Here is a 13,825-nt window from a genome sequence, read left to right as displayed (position 1 = left end):
TTGATTAATTGCTGTTATGATGTAGAATCATGTTTATATTGTTATTATGATATTCCTAGTATCATGTCTAGGGTAATTTTAATATTAAATATGATTGTTGTGATGCTTCCTACGTTCTTCCTAATATTTATGATTGTTAGTATCATTTTAGGGTTAAAGATTTGATTTTTATTGCTTAGTGACATGCTAGGGTTTGTTATTAATCTTGTTAGTATCATGCCTAGGATCTTGCTATTATTATGCTTTAATATTAACATGAACATGATTATTATTATAATTGTTATAATTTATGATGATTATGAATATTATTATTTTATGATGATTATTATTATTATGATTATTATTATTATTATTATTATTATTATTATTATTATTATTATTATTATTATTATTATTATTATTTTATTATGACTATTATAATGATTGATTATGGTTATTTATTTATTATGTTGCTTGATATTTATTGCTTGATCACACCTTTTATGCATGTTTAAAGGGAATTGATACTTGTAATCACGCTTAATAAGATAACTAATAATCTTGTTAGGTTAATGTGATTATAATTTCAAGTGATCGCCAATAATAGATTTATTTGTGCATTAAATTCAACCAACATAGATTAAACAGGTTTAGGGTTAATCCTATTGATTGTATGTTAATTAAAAAGCGCACATGAATACGATCAGAATAAAGTAGAGGCCTATTATTAGGGCAGGTTCAATCTCTTTTAGGTTGGATTTGTACCATCATCCCCGAACCCTTATTTGGTTCATGACCTTATGGAGTTGACGATCTCTTGGATCGTTAAGGGGTGTAACCTTCACCTCGTGAACGGTTTACAAGTTCCTAAAAAACTTGGTGGCGACTCTTTTGCTCTATCTTCTTCCCTTTTGGACGCCACCGTACTTTAGTGTATGATCACAGTGGGGTTCAAGTTAGTGGGATTTTAAAGGCTTGAAATTATTCCCTACACACACATATTTTTTTAGAACTAGATTATCATGCACCCAAACGCCATTATCATCTTTTAGACACAGGATCTTACCCTCAAATTTTTAACTGTGGCTAATGTGTGAAAATATTTAGAATTCCAATCCCCATATTTACGCCAATCAATCCCCGCTCTTTAAGCCCAATTGATTCTCTCCATCTTGAAAAGATAATTAAGCTTAGTTAATAATTCCTTTTCAAGATTTATGAGAAATCTAGAATACCTAAGGCTAAGAGACTTCTGAATTCCCCCGATCCTTGCTATCAATCTTTTTTTATTGTTAAGGTAACATTAAAAACATTCTTATTCCATATTTTAACCTCCCTAATGAAACAGTTCTTAGCCCTAATAAAGTCGTTGTTTCCTTGGCCCTAAGACCGATTAAATTTTTTTTTTTAAAATCATTGTTATGCGTCCAGGCTTCCCTACATCGAAAGGGATAATTACCATGCTCAACAACTACATTCGAGTTAACTAAAATTGGATAGTGGCCGGAATAAGTACGGGGAAGGTGAAATACCTGAGTGTGAGGAAAATTCTCCAGCCATTTCGCATTAGCCAAAGCTCTGTTAAGCCGTTCTCTAATTAAATCTAGACCATCTCGACCATTGTTCCAAGTAAAATTAGGGCCATTGAAATTAAGGTCAATAAGCCCTGCCGCATCAACATATTGAGAGAAGTCCTGCCCTTGATTGTTAGCAAAAGGGCGACCTCCAACCTTCTCTGACTGATTAACGATTTCGTTCATATCCCCTACCATCACCAAGGAATAGTTTGAGGAGGGATGTCCCCTCTTAAGCCCTCCCACAAGTTCGATTTGTCCCTAACGACAGTAGGGGCATGAACCCCCGTGATAAGAACTTCATTTTCGACAGGAGGAAAATTGGACGCGGGAATAATGGGGAGGTTCAGTAACAAATTCGACCATACTAGCGGTCCTTCTCTACATAACCCATATACCTCCCTTTAATCCGTTGGCCTGAATCGCTTTGAAGTCTTCAAAGCCTAAACGCTTGTAAACACTATTCGCACATTCATTAGTAGCCTTAGTCTCTAGAAGAATTAAGACTTTTGGCCTATGAAAATTCACTACCTCACGAGCGTGAGGAACAAAATCCCTACTCGCGGCTCCTCTTACATTCCAAAGAATAACCTTCATATCGACAAAAGGAAAATTGGACGCGGGAATAATCCATAGTCTTGAATCTCTTTCATTCATTTGTGGTAGAGCATCCAACCAATCCTTCCATAAGTGTAGCTTCTCCAAGGCCCAAATGTCCTCTATTGACAATGGAGATGCCATCATGTTGATCTCTGAGACTAGGTTTCCTGTTGGTACGTAGTTGAGATTCAAGGCTAGCCCCATTACCTCCTTCTGTGATACTAAAGCGATCATAAGGTTTGTCAGATCCATGAGATTTGATAGAATGTTTACGAATTGCAAATTGTGAGTCAAGGGGTCTTTTGGTGGTGGTTTGAGGGGAAGGAATATTGTTCAGTGATCCGATGGAGATGGGGGGGACATGGTGGGCTAAAATTAGTCAAAGTCCCTCCTCCATAATGCTGATTTTCTCCGGTTGGTATGGTCGGGCTGCTAGTATCGGCAACAATGTTGGTGATGGAAGAGTTGGAAAAAGGTGATGAGTTGGAGATTGTCGTAAGGCCTGGGAGCGAAGCGAGGGCTGGAAAGGTGATAGATGAGGGCTCGGTGCTGGTGATAGGGGGTAGAATGGTCTGGGATTAGGGTGAAAGAAAAGGATTATATGAGAGAGGGTAATTTATGCTCGGCTGGGGGTAAGGTGTGACTCGAAGATGGAGGTTGCTTATCGATCTTCGTTGGACTCTGTGGTAGGTTGTCTCCATTATCGGTTGAAAATCCTGATGAGGTTCCATGCGTCTTAGGGATAGGATTAGTCTGTGCAGTAGGGTTGCTGTTTTCTTATGGGAATGTTTTGTAGGGTGAAGGGCATGCGAAGAGCTACTGTCGAATATAGCAATAGGGTTAGACCTTGGAAACTCTCCATCTTTATTATTGCAATTTCCCAATGCGTTATCCTTCTCTGTTGACCTATGGCGTTGAGTATCAATGTTCCCAAAATAATTTTCAACTGTATTGTTTCTTCCCATGGCACTTTGCTCTTTTTCTTCTATTGGTAAAACATTCCATTGTGTTTTTTTAGTAAATTGTTGGCGGCTTGACTGTTCCCCATGCTTCCTTCCTTTAATTTCCTTCATATTTTTTTTATTCTCTTCACCCTTTGCTGATTTGCCCTTATCCTCCTTTCTGTTAAATTTTCTTCTAGAAGCCGCCAAAATCCAAGGCCCAAAATCCTTTTTTTCGATTTGTGGCGCAATTTGAAGCTGGTCGTTATTTTTAAAATGCTCCCCCCTCCTTGCGTGTCTCGAAAACTCCATTGTCTAGCATCGTTACCTACCTAGCTTCTGTACCTGTTTCCTGAGTAGCCATACCCCTTTCTATAGCTTTGCCCTTTTCTATTGGTAATTCCTTGCTCTCAATCGTCTCCTTGCAATGTTCTTTGGCATGCCCAAATTGACCACAAGAAAAACAGAGGAGATGAATTTTTTCGTATTCGACCTTTTTCCATATCCTCCCTACCCAAACCTTGGTAATAAGAGGTTTATTAAGCTCAATTTCAACACAAACTCGAGCATAACGACACTTATTAATTTTATCCGTGGAGTAATCAACTCGAATCGTCTTACCCACAACCTCTGCGATTTTATATAGAGCTTCCTTTTCATATTATTCCACTGGAAGTTCCGGAAATCTTATCCAGACTGACATATTAAGAAAATTCTCCGTCGAAGGCCTAAAATTCGGTTTCCACTTAGATAACATTAGATAATGGTCTAGAACAAACCAAGGACCACCAAACAGAGCCTTTTCCAGATCATCTTGCAAGCTAAATCGAAATAGATATTCCCCCTTGTCCATCTCAATGGTCTATAAGCCTCCTCGAGGGTTCCACATACACTGTACTCTTTAAGCTATAAACTCTGCTCTTACATTTATCCCAAGACATTTCCCTATTAGAGTTAGCTCCCACGGTTTGCGTAGCTCTCTAATTTTTTCTGGAGAAAACCTTACAACATTCTCCACGTTCAAAGTGTCTTCATCCTCCTCTTCCCATTTCAATGAATTGATCACGAAATTCCTGGCCTCCTTGAACCATTGTGACGATTTGACAACAGCTTCACGAAATGTTCCAACTAACTTAGTTTGCTGTTTTGAATTCTATTGAGAAGAATTTTCTTTTTGTGTTGTGCTCTGATTTGCAAACTGTAGGGAATAATTTCAAGCCTTTAAAATCCCACTAGCTCGAACCCCAGTGTGATCATACACTAAAGTACGGTGGCGTCCAAAAGGGAAGAAGATAGAGCAAAAGAGTCGCCAACAAATTTTTAAGGAACTTGTAAACCATCACGAGGTGAAGGTTACACCCCTTAACGATCCAAGAGATCGTCAACTCCATAAGGTCATGAACCAAAATAGAGTTCGGGGATGAAGGTACAAATCCAACCTAAAAGAGATTGAACCTGCCCTAATAATAGGCCTCTACTTTATTCTGATCATATTCATGTGCGCTTTCTGATTAACATGCAATCAATAGGATTAACCCTAAACCTGTTTATCTATGTTGGTTGAATATTAATGCACAAACAAACTATTATTGGCGATCACTTGAATTATAATCAAATTAACCCTAACAAGATTATTAATTATCTTATTAAGCGTGATTGCAAGTACCAATTCCCTTTAAACATGCAATAAAAAGGTGTGATCAAGCAATAAATAATAAGCATCAAGCAACATAATAATAATCAATATCATGAATAATAATTATAATCGTAATAACCATAAATATAATCATAACAAAACAATTATAAAAATAGTCATGAATCATGTTAAAGCATAATAATAATAGCAAGATCCTAGGCATGATACTAACAAGATTAATAACAAACCCTAGCATGTCACTAAGCAATAAAAATCAAATCTTTAACCCTAACATGATACTAACATGAATAAATATTAGGAAGAGAATAAAAGGCATCATAGCAATCATATTTAATATTAAATATAACCTAGACATGATACTAGGAATATCATAACAACAATATAAACATGATATCTACATCATAAAATCAATAAAAGTACTTACTTGGATGCCTCGTACCTTTTCTAATTACAAAATACACACGTTAGTAACTTCAAGGAAAATAATAATCAAAACAATTAAATCAAATAATTGAAATTGAGATTTGGGAACAAACCCTCAGAAATTAAAATCTTTCACGTCTAGGGCGAAGGCAACTTCGAATATGGCTAGGCGTTTCTAGATCTTGTGAATGCGGAATTTTGTATGTGAAAACACAGTTTAGAAAAGAGAGAGAATAATCAAGAAAATCTTGATGAGAGTTGGTGAATGAAAGATGTAGATGATGAAGATAGTTGGTGTATGAAAACGGAGTTTTTAATACGATATTTATAGAGAAAATCAGCCAAAAAAGATAATTTAACAAAACAGAGTCTGAAGATCACAAAACAGCATTGGCGCCAACCCTGGCGCCAGGCACCAGTGGCTAGCGCCAGGCGCCAATGGCTAGCGTCTGGCGCTAAGCCTGGTTCCAGGCGCCAAGGCCTGGGGTTGGACGCCAAACTGGATTTCAACGCGTTTTCGAAAATCTGATAAATTTACCGTACTGGAAGATAAAATAATATAATTCCTTCGAAAATGCTATTTGATCTTGATTAAAACTTTGAAAAGTCCTAATCGAATTAGGAATGAAAAGAACCTTCTAGAAGATTCTAGAAGACTAAAACCATTCCTAATTGCATTAGGAATGATAAATCATATTAGGCCCTCCCCTAGATCATTGGGCCGTACATAAAGCTCAAACCGGGCCCAGTTTAGTAAATTGGCCATAACTTCCTCAATATTCATCGGAATTGGGCTTATAATATATCGTTGGAAAGGTCTTTGCAAGCCCCATCCAACTACACCACTATTGGACCCATATCATGGACCAACCAAACTGGAATAGCTGTTTTCTTAAAATAAAGTTTTCCAAAACAGGGAGAAAAGAAAAGAAATAAAACTTTCCGCAACACTAGACCTTTCCACACTTTTGTTTCATTCGATTATGATTCGACGTGAAAGACACTCATCACCGGGTTTGATTTTGGGGAGACACATATGTGTGTCTACACAAACACATGTTCTTGCATGCCTAAATTTGAAGGCTATAAGTCAACCTCCATTTCATGACTATTGCTTTGAGGCTCGGCATTAAGCTGCTCTGTAACCGAGCCTTCCTCCTTGCTCTCCGCTCTCTGATTTAACTTAATAACTGAGCTATTCATTAAATCCAATTCTTCAGCAGACTCCATTGCTGATGATGCATCCTAGAAGATAGACTGAAAGAACTACACGAGAAACAAAACGAAGATGATCGTAGACTTAACTAGAGAACTTAGAACTAATTCAATGACAGAACTGTGACTATCACTAATGCATAGAGAATATCCTACTGACTTGCTCTCAACAGGAAGAGAGTTCCCGAAGCCCTGTTCACCAGAGTGACAGGGTTATTCCCCGATGAATGCACTTCTAGAGAGAGAAAGTCTCAACTATTTAATAAAGGTGTACAGTAGATAAGGAAAATTAAATACTCCCTACTTCACACATATATTGTTTGACAAAATAAAGCATAGAGTGTCTTTTAACTTTTTTATATATATATATATATATATATATATATATATATATATATATATATATATATATATATATATATATATATTTTGCTCTGTATATAAATTAATGGTCAAAGTTAACAAACAATCAACTATACAAGTCAAAATTAAACCATCTTGTCAAAGTATTAACACATCATGAACAGAGAGTATCACATACAGTATTATTAATGCTTTAATCCAACTAGAAATAACTACCATCAATGAAAAGTAGCTTTAGCCGTTAATATAGTTAATTTTTATTTTTTATTTCTATTATTATTAGTTTTACTTTTTTTTTTTTTTTTGGTTGAAATTTTTATTTATTTAATTTTGGTATTGTTCCAATCTTATGGATTGTTTGTAATATCAAAGCTCAAAGGCATGGCCCATGGGTGGACGGTGCATTTCCACTTCCAAGCTTCTTTACATCCACTACTTTTAGCCTTTTAACAAACATTTTTAATTTTTAAAAAATATGATTTAGAGAACTTTATTTATTCCATGAGCACTAGCTATATATGCCAATAAATTGAAGCTAATATTATGGTCTCAAAGATGGATAAGAATATAAGATGATATGCTTACACGTCCCATAGAGTCACAACAAGTTTATTTGATAGTAAAATGTGGTTGAATATTCAATTCAATGCAAATGAACGGTTTTATATTTCAATTGACAAGAAAATTGAATGTAGACTATGCCTTAATAATGGAGGATCATCCTAAGCTAATACGTAGTATACAATTTTGTATGATTGGAGAGAGCTCAACCATTGTTGAGAAAGAGTGACCATGAATCTATGATTGGGCATTATATTCATTGCCTAATTACTAATTTGTTTCACGGTATTAATGGTTTAGAGATGAAATTGAAGAACGAATGTTGATTCCATACGTGAAATGAGATAATAATATTGCGAAAATAAATTTTATCCAAATAACACGTTTGACATGTTCTTGTCTCATGTTTAAACTAAATATGTGAAAAGTAATTGAAATTAGGGGTTACAATGAGTCGATGCACTCATGCATGAATAAATCATGATCAAGATGGATTGAAGCTCTTTCGCTTTTGCTGATAAACAAATGATCAATAATTTCAACCTCGATCAATAAAGAAACCCAATTTGAACAACTTAATTGATACTTGACTTAGGCTGGCGGATAGCTCTTTCATGCTCATTATTCGTGTTCATTGACAATTAAGCTCTTCATTTAAAACTTGTTCAAGCTCGAATATTCAAAATCAAAATTTATCCATTATATAATTGGGGTAAAGTCAATAATCGTCACCAGACATGCATCTAGTATAAAATATTAGGAAATTTTGACAATTACCACCTTTTGTTATGTCCATTTTAGCAATTACCACCTTCTATTTTTTTTTTTTTTTGAAAATTACCACCTTCTACTTTCAAAAACATCAAAAGTTACCACCTTCTTGCCCCCCAACTACCACATGACGTCATTTTGGGCCCATTCTTTCCCTTTCCTCCCTATTTCCCTCACATTTCTCATTCCTATTTGGATTCTCATCTCCCCTTTCACTTTTTTTCCCCAAATCACCAATAATTGTTCCCCAATTTTGATTTGGAGGAGTGAATTGAAGTGTTTTTTATTGTTTGGGGGAAAAAAAGTGAAGGGGGGATGAGAATCGAGTTAGGAATGAGAAATGCAAGGGAAATAGGGAGGAAAGGGAAAGAATAAGCCCAAAATGACGTCATGTGGTAGTTGGAAGGCAAGAAGGTGGTAACCTTTAATGTTTTTGAAAATAGAAGGTGGTAATTTTCAAAACAAAAAATAGAAGGTGGTAATTGCTAAAATGGACTAAACAGAAGGTGGTAATTGTCAAAATTTCCAAAATATTATTCCCATAAGCTATCACAAATATTTTATTCACTTATATACACTCATCCTTACATTACTTTTAATCAAACATGCTTAACTGCAAAGTATTTCGTATCTTAATACTCCCTCCGTTTTACAATGATGTTCCTGTAATCTTGTTTACGTAAATCGATGCAAGTTTTCACCCATATTTGACCGCAAATATCCTTAACCTCGCATTAGCAAAAATTAAAAAAGTTAAATATTAATAACGTTCTCACCCAAACGAATCAAACTAGATCTTATATGACTATATTTGTTCTTATAGATTGAGAGAAATTTAGAAGATTATCTCATAATTTTTAAATATTAAATATTCCAAACAAGAACATCATTGTAAAACAGAGAAAATACATGAGATTCTTAAAATAAAGTATACCTTGTAAATATGAGTATCATATCTTTTAAAACAATCATGAAAAGTACAATGAAATACGGAATATAAAATATGAAAAAAGTACCACGAATTATATAATATAATAAAATATTACGATAATAAATATATTAATGATCAAAGTTAATCAACAAGTAGTTGGCTGACTATAAGAGTCCAAACTCTAATGAGTAACAATCATGTCAGTTGTCACTTTGTCAGCATATGAACGAATAATAATAACGAATAATGAAATAGAGGAAGTATTATATTAAATGATTGGTACGGTAAATCCAAACGAGAACAACCGTCAACAAAAAGCACTAGCCGTATTTTATTTTCTTTTCTGTATCGTTCCAATTTTTTTCCGAGTTGTTTGCAATACAAGTGACATAATTGGATGTTGCAATTCTCACTTTTCAGTTTCCCAAGTCCAGTATTCAAAGCTCTAACTCAAAAGAAAACAATATTTTTATTTAACATTTCTGTTTAAAATCATGCCATTTGTCTATTTCTTTTATTATTTTTATAAGTAATCTATTCTTATGAATATTGTGCCACTGAAATTGACATTATATAATAGTCCTACACGGCTACACTCTTGTTCTACCTAACTTTCATTATACCAAGTAAATTTGAACACTCTAACCGCTTCATGAGATGCTTACAGGCTTACACAAAGCTTTGCTGAGTTAAGAGCATTAATTACAAAAAGTACTATTATTGTTTAATAACGATAAAAAATTTTGAATTGAATTATTTTAAGGATCTTACTAACGAATACCTCGGATCATTAAATATATATTTAAAACATTATTTAATGTAATGTAAGTATAAAATGCATGTCAAAACCACATATTTTATTTTATTTAATATTTCTACTTTTAGTTTCAACACCCGGTCGAAAAATTCATTAGCATTTTACCTTTTCACGAATTACGTACCAAACTTGTCTCGGTTGGAACGGGTATATGGACATGATTGGTGGACAATGAGTATGTATATATAATTATATATATTAAAAGTCATACCCGTCAAGCAGCCATGAATAATAAGTAAATGATATATTTGGAATCATAGCAATGTGTCTATCCAATCGACCTAGTCAGATGCATATACCTTCGTATCAAAGCACTTTGTGTGCACCTAGTCATATCATGTGGCCGAACAAAGTAATCATATAACATTGACCGATATATAATAACCTATGTAGTACGAGTACTAACCAATTAATCCCTAACACTGGCCTAATATTTAAAACAGTCAACATTGCACACATGCTAATGCACTAGTTTGACTTTATTTTTGATTAATTAAATATTGATGAAAATTATTTAAAACATTATATTATGAAACTTTATATATATAAATATCTATCTAATGACATTTTCTATGATAAAAATAGGTTTGTGTTGTGTTATGGTCAAAGCTAATACATGAATAGTGAAAAAAAATCCAACGTCCTAGAGATTCAGGGTCAGAAGGAGTATTACACTGATAAAGTAGCCCTTGTAACATTGACCGAGTAACCCTTGTAACACTAAAGAAAATATATCCTATGTGGTCTGCTTTTTTATGTTTCTTATGCTAGTTTAAAGTCGAAGGCGGTAGTATTAAGTTTTAACCTTTGTTTTATTTTTGTAAACTCTGATTGTTAGTTTATAAAAATTCAGTTGTTGTAAAAAAAATAATAAAAAACAAAAACAAAAAAAATACTTCACAATCTAGTATGATTTGAAATTTTATATAGAATTGTCAATCGGGTCGGCTTACGGGTCAAATCACCTCAATTCAAGAGTAAAAAAATGTTCACCCTAGCTCAAAGTTTCGAGTTCAAGTCAATCCAACAGTTTTAGAACAATTTTTTTGTTTCCTTAATTTTTGGCTAATTTTTAGAAATTTCTAATATTTCAAGCTTACTTTGCTATATTTTTTTATATAATTTTTTAAATCAAACATTTTCACCAGTATTATTATTAGTCATTGCATGCCTAATGCATAATTTGAACCATCACAAAATCACATCAATTCCTAACGAATCAATAAAAAGTTTATCTCAAAATTTAATAAACAGCCCGATTATCGCACAGGGCATCAAACTAGTAAAATACTTTCTCCGTTTCTATTTAGTTGACGCGTTTGATTTAGGCACATATATTAAGGAGAGAGAGTGAGAGAGAGAGAATAAAAATCAAGTATGGTAGCTTGTAAATGTAAGGTAAACAAGTTACCCCCAAAAGAAAACGTGTCAATAAAAAAAAAAACTTTCTAAAAAAGAATACATGTCAACTAAAAAGAAACAGGGGTAATAATAAAGTGTAAAATACAATGGGAGTATAGAGTCCTCGCATAAGACAAACATAGCTTAGTTTCAATATAGTTATAAAAAATGTATAAACTAAAATGAAACAATTAGGGCTCATAAATAAAAAAAAAAAAAAAAAAAAATTCTTCGCTTTTACTTTTAATACGGAGTGTAGAGTACTACAATAATAATATAATATCACTCCGTAATATATTAATGATCAAAGTTAGTAAAGTACGAGGAGACAATAAAGTTAAACTTTAACTAACTTATCATCATGTCGACGAATGAGAAACAGAGGGAGTACATTTAAATGATTGGTACGGTAACTCAAATTGAAACAACAGTCAACAGAAAACAAACACCTTTAGCCGCAAAATCTTTTCTGTATCGTTCCAATTTTATTAGATGTCAATTCTTATATCACCCCAGACATTACTTCGAAGGTGCATTCCCAATTCCCACGTACACTTTACTCTTATAAAAATCAAAATTTTGACATTTGTCAATAACTTTATTCCATAAATAGTGAAGGTGACATTATCATCTCACCTAACTTCAAAAAAAACCTATTAAAATATAAGAGAGATATGCTAGAGTTACAGCAAGCTTCGGTGAGATTTAAAATGTAGAGCTTAATCTTTCCAGCAAAGGCCACAATAGTAAGACACGTATTTTAAAAAGAAGGCTGCAAGACAGGAGTTTACATGACAGGCAGTGGTTTTAGCAAATAAAAAGAAGGAATACCGCCAAAGTAGAAAAGCAGATAAGATTCGTCGTCGATTAACGAGGCAGTGATTCACGTGAGGTGACCGACAATTTAGTACGGTCAAGGCGTCAATCCAACGGAATGGTAGAAAGTTATTTGATCAAATAATAGTACATAAATAAATAAATATTAATAACATCTAAATAATAGTAGCAAATGATTTTTGAGATTTGGATGCGTGTTGAATGGTTCTTCATTGCCAATTTATTTATTTTTAAGGGTTTTTTTTAGAATAGTTGGACATTTAGGATTTTTTTTTTTTTTTTTTTTTTTTTTTTTTTTTTTTTTTTTTTTTTTAGTGGAGGAATCTACTTGCATCGCCAATATCAATATAAGTATAAATATTAAAATGACACTTAATGAAGATCAATATAATTATAATGGCAATTATAATTAAATAACACAAAATGAAGATAATTGAACTATTGAAGATCCAGTTAGTTGCTCGATTGGCTGCTCGATAAATGTGAAATTTTAAACTTTTGGAAATTACTGAAATTTATATTTATTTCTCTCAACCTTGAATCGTAATAATTAACAAAGGTCACTATCTACCAAGAAAGTTGATGAAGACCTTTAACAAAATTTAATAAGGGCCAATACCAATGTCAATTTCTAAAACAATGGATATCCAAAATAGTATTTGATGGTAGCGTTTGAGATAGCGGTTAGTGTTCTAACGAAAAAAATTTGAAATTATTTGGCAAGGTAGCGGTTCTAGTAACGGTAGCGATAAAGGTAGCGTTTAGCTAGCTTTTCTCACATGTTAAAAGCTATCTCCTACAGCTACTTTTGCCAAACAAGACATGAGAATAGGAGACTGTCACAGACTTTTAGAGAATATTTGCTGACATCAAAATTAATATGAAAAAGATAGCAGGCGAAAGTGATTAGATTTTTTTATTGGCAAAATCATGAAAAATTGTACTCGTACTTATGATTTCCAATGTAGGCGAAAGTGATTAGAGGAAGTTAATTACCTAGGTTCCTCAAGGTGTGTAAGAAATATAAATATATATTATCATGGGAAGAAAAACCTTTATATGATCAATCAAATAATAACTAACCTACGAATTGAAATAACAAAGGAAAAACTAGCCTTTTAGGTAATTTACGACTTTATAATGTTCAGATTTTAGAGTTTGTCCCCTTACGCTTGATTTGACTTATTTGAACTTATGCTTTCTGACTTTAAATTGTTATATTTCTTGAAAATTATTTTTATTCGAAGTTATTTTAATTAATTTGATCCAAAATAGTCATAAATTTTTAGAGCCTATAATGTGTAAAATTATCTTATTTGAAACTAAATTGTTTGAAATAAATTAATATAAGTTGAGGAGAATTTCTAAAGCCATATTGATTTAAAAGTTGATAAAAACCTAATAACTTCAAATTTCTACCATTGATTGATTGTGATTGAAAGAAACTACAATTACATTATAATACATGTTTTTGTGCTACATTTGATTTATAAGTATTACACGTACTTTTTTTTTTTTACGCAAAAGTGGATCATCAATATATTACATCATAGTGGTAACATCCACTTGATCAAAAGTATTACACGTACTTAATATATAAGCATATTACCATACACTATTTGTTCGATTGTAGATTACTTCCTTGACTTTAGAACAACTTCAATGATTAACTTTTAGCATTAGTACTTTATTACATATTATTTTCGAGCATTGGAATTTGTAAAAATTATATTGATGGATAGTGAGAGAATATGA

Source organism: Chenopodium album, chromosome 3, assembly GCF_948465745.1.
Source record: "Chenopodium album chromosome 3, dcCheAlbu1.1, whole genome shotgun sequence".
NCBI classification, from domain to species: Eukaryota; Viridiplantae; Streptophyta; class Magnoliopsida; order Caryophyllales; family Amaranthaceae; genus Chenopodium; species Chenopodium album.
The sequence above is the reverse complement of the archived record's forward strand: the minus strand, read 5'-3'. Positions refer to the sequence as shown.